Raw genomic sequence first — 5,077 nt, forward strand, 5'->3', positions numbered from 1 at the left:
TTAAGATCAAATGTGATATCGAGCTAAAATGTTAGGAATGTGCTAAGTTAGTTGATTTGAAAGTTAAGGTAAGTATATACTTGAGATGAATGAATGAAATATGCATTATGTAATTGAAAATTAAATATGCTTATGAACTTATGTGTATTCGGCCAAGTTACTATAATTAAATATTGATCATGTGATGATATATGAGTTTCAAGAATGTAAAATGTGTATTTGATTAAAGATTATTTAATTTGGTTTAGCTAATTAAATACAAATGTTCATTTGATTATTATTTGCTTATGACTTACTAAGCTATGATATCTTATTGTGTGTGTATACGTTTTCCTTTGTTTTATAGATTTTGGATTCAAGTTACGAGCTCAGGGATCGTCAGCAAAGTCTATCACACTATCGACTGTTGTTGGTATTTTATAAGCTGCATTTTTGAAACTATGGCATGTATAGGCTAGAATATGTTTTGAAATGTTTGATTTTGGTTAATGTAATCTTGAGCCATGTGAGAATGGCTTAATACTTTGCTATGTTTTGATTTAATGCTTCATTTTGATGATGGTTATGCTTGGTTGTGATTTTGGTGTTTTGACCATTATATATCTTTATGTGAACTATGGTTGATTATAATGCTATTAGTTGTATATACATTTGGGCTTGGTTTGAACTAATATTGAAAGTGTATCCAAGGTATATGATGTTGTGGAGTTTGCTTTGTGTTTCGGCCATAAGATACATAATAGTTGATAGACAAGCTAAGGTATATCATGTATTGGTTAGGTAATAATCAAGATATATGCATGAGGTATATTCAGTGTTCACTTATGGTCTATATTAATGATATGTGTAATTCATGATTTGTTCGTCATGGTAAGTCTTACATATTAGGATTTAGACTTTATAATAGGAAATTGGGTTGATGGTAAAAGATAATGTGCCAATGTATTTGGTTATGATTTGTTAGTTGAACTCATATGTATATATATATTTATATATGCGCTTATATTATGGTTGTTAATGTAGTGAATTGGTCAAGTAAAGACAAGTTGATATATTATTTAGATTTATTAATGTGCTAGTAAACTAGGTATTTTACGAATCTATCAATTGTGATCGATAATGTTAGTTAAATTGTCGGTTGTTTTAGTTCATAGTAAATGTGTGATAATGGATATGACTTGATCTTAAATCTTGATTAGTGTATTGGTTATGTATTTGTATTTTAAATATGGAAAAATTTTAGCATGTGAGTTCGTGTATGGTTTTGTGACTTAAATAAATGTATAAAGCATTTTTATTCATAAAGACCATTATCACTGCCGCTTGCGATAATAGATATAAAGATTGTTATATGATTTGTTTGGGTTAATGAGTGTATGTATAAAAATTATGAAACAAATGTTTGGTTCTTACTTAGTATTTGAATCCTATTATAACAATGAATACATAATCTATGTATGTATTTTTTTAAAGCATACTTATATGATTTTGAGGCATGAATTAAACTCGTATTATGATTTATAGAGTAAGCTAAATTGTTAATCAGCCATAGGTTTTATTTATGTTAATATGACCTTTGTGAGATTGTGAATGTTCTGAAGCTGTGTTTTGTTCGATAATGCCTCATAACCCTAATTCGGCGAAAGATACAGGTTAGGGGTGTTACATTTTTTTGGTATCAAAGCTACAATTTAGTCGATTCTAGGACTAACGTAGCGCGTGTGAGTGTAGCTATACATGCCATATTATATACTGTGACAGTGTGATGACTTCTGACACTTGAAAAATGTATTTTTGTATAGTAAATAGATCTCGACAAAGCCGTAGCTGATGATGTCGAGAGTATAGCGCCTGCTCCCATGCAAGGGAAGCGCCTGTTGATTCTCGACGGACTTCGAGTAACCAAGAGGGAGAGGCTAAGCAAGCCTTGTATCAAATGATAAACGACTGGTTTACTCAGTATATCCGAATGAATCCGGCTGTACAACAACCTCCACCCCCTATTAATCATTTTCCAATACCTACTATGCCTTAAGTGAGTGATCCATTGAGATTACATAAGCCTTCTAATGATAAAGTTTGGACTTGAATGAGAGAAATGTCATGTGCATGCATGTGTTGTTGTGAGGATGCCATACTTGTGCCTTGATTGTGGATGTACAATTGCTCAATTAAGTATGTTACTTGTTATAGAAATGTATAAGTGTATGTGTACAACTAAGGGTGGCAAATGGCTTGGAAAATAGCCTTGTATTTGTCTACACGGGTAGACACATGGGTGTGTGTCTAGGCCATGTGTGACACACGGTCAGCCCCATGGGCGTGTTGTTCGACCGTGTGTCCCTTGCACCTTAAATTTGCAAGTTAGTATGCATGGTAGTAAACACACGGGCAAAGACACAGCCGTGTGGAGAACACGGCCTCTGGGCACAGGCGTGTGCTTGGACATGTGCCCTTAATTTGTTGTTGACGTCAGAAATAGAATGTCAATGTTTTTAGACATGGGCTATGTAACACCCCTTACCTATGTCCGACACCGGAATAGGGTACAAGGCATTACCAGACTTAAACATACACGTTCATGCAAAAATTGGGCCCATAAAATCTCTTTTAATTCAAAACCTTTCAAAAACATGCATGTTGTCCCTTATTTGGGTCTACGAAGCCCAAAACATTCATCGGAATCGATTCGGGACTAAACTGAGAACTTTGAGAAGTTTCAGGAAAACTTAGAAAAATTTTCCGTGAAACAGGGTCACACACCCGTGTGCCTTTGGCATGCCCGTGTCTTTAGGCCGTGTAACTCTCTGTTTATGACATCAGCATGCAAATCGAACCACCCAGCCAAGCCACACACCCGTGTCTCCTGGCTGTGTCCCTCACATGGTTGAGACATACTCTCAGCCTGTGTAGTCAACACTTAGGCTATTTTCCAAGCCTTCATGTTACCCATAAACCCTTACATCCTTATACATATTAAAACCACAAATCGTGACTCATTTCAGTCATTAAGCAGACACATCCTTAGCATTAACATGCCCTCTTACAAGTAATGCATCTACTCATGCAATACCAAGTCTAGATTCCTTATTTCACATTTATAAGACTTGTTATTTTGATGATCACTTTCACCATTATACTACGGTTACCAACTTATCCACCAAGCACTCAAGTTCAATCATTATCACATTGTGTTTGTAACGTGCGATTACTACATGGCTATGACCACCTCAATTGGTCATAGAACATACATCCAACACACATGTCATATTACTAACCATGCATGGCAAACAAACATAATCACCTTATAAACATTAGACATGACATGAATAGCTAGGCTTACAAGCCAAAATTAATATGAGCCACATCTCATGGACATATACATATAACTCAATATAAGCCAACACATTTGTCCAAAGAAAAATAATACATGTCAATCAACTAGATCCCTATACATGCCACTCACTTGAAATTTCTAATATATACTTCATTATTCCAAAGGTAGCGACTTGATAGTGTGATGCTGCCTCTGACGATCTCCAACCCCGAGCTAACCTGAAAACACTAAAGTAAAGGAAAGGAAGGGAGTAAGCTTTGTAGCTTAGTAAGATCGTATGAAAATAATAAGCAATTTATCAACTTGCTTCTCATGGTAATACAACCCTATTTCCATTTTTACTCAAGTTCCAGTCAAGCTATTTTCTCGAGTCACAGTCACTAAATTAATTATATCTGGAGCTACGGAACTCTAAATTAAGTTTTTCTAATTTTCCCTGAAACTATACTCACATATCTTCTTACCATAAAATTTTCAAAATTTTTGGTTCAGCCAATTAGTACAGTTTATTTCTTAAAGTTACCCATTTTTGCTATCTAATAGTTTTGACCCATCTTTACTAAAAATTAGTTATCTCATAATACAAGACTTGGATGATGTTCCCGTCTATTTCTCTTAAGAATAGACTCATTAATAATTCTAATAATATAAATTATTACTCATGACTATTTTTGTACAATTTGCAATGATTTTATCAAATCAGAACAGGGGATTTAGAAGTTATTCTGACTCTGTCTCACAACAATTAAAATATTTCAGAATATGAAACTCTTTTTCTTACACCATTTCTTCTATGTGAAACTGGACTTATTAGCTTTAATTTCATATTTTATTCAGCCTCTGACTCAATTTCCACAATTTTTGGTGGATTTTTAAATTCAGACTATGGCCACTGTCCAAAACTGTTTTAGTGTAAATTAACGATACTACGTTTATCACACCATATTAATTCATTTCCACCCCATTGGTCAGGTTACATATTCATATATCATAAGTATAGACCTATAATCACAAGTTCATCACAAAATCATTCTCATAAGCATGAATTACCTATTTACATCTTCACTAAATATGCATCATAAACTGAAACCATTTCTCACAAGCTTGGCATACATACATGTGGTACTCAACATGCTCATATTCATTCCTTACTAATCATATAACATGAATTGAATTAACATCTATGTACCTGTACTACTCACAAAATGATCATCACCTTTCTCATTTAGCTTAAATTGTAACTCTCACTGTTGAACCATTCGGAAAGCTATCGGATATTCACTAAGCGTCAAACATAGGGTATAATGTCGATGCCATGTCCCAGACATGGTCTTACACTGACTATTGAAATCAAGGCCAACGCCATGTCCCAAACATGGTCTTACACTAGCTCTAACATATCCGTGTCGATGCCATGTCCCAGACATGGTCTTACACTGACACATCTCGTAGCCGATGCATGTCCCACACATGTCTTACACTAGCTTACATCTCAAGGCCGATGCATGTCCCAGACATGTCTTACACTAGCTCTCGTCTCAATGTCGATGCCATGTCCTAGACATGGTCTTACACTGGCACTCATAATGTGGCCGATGCATGTCCCAGACATATCTTACACTGGCACACAAATAACCCGAATAACATGGCATGAACATCTGAATTGTTTCTTAAGGTTCAAACGGGAATTCTACTATCTCAATATTCATCATACATAATCATTTTCACAGCCAAACAATT

Source organism: Gossypium hirsutum, chromosome A13 (genome assembly GCF_007990345.1).
Source record: "Gossypium hirsutum isolate 1008001.06 chromosome A13, Gossypium_hirsutum_v2.1, whole genome shotgun sequence".
NCBI lineage: Eukaryota > Viridiplantae > Streptophyta > Magnoliopsida > Malvales > Malvaceae > Gossypium > Gossypium hirsutum.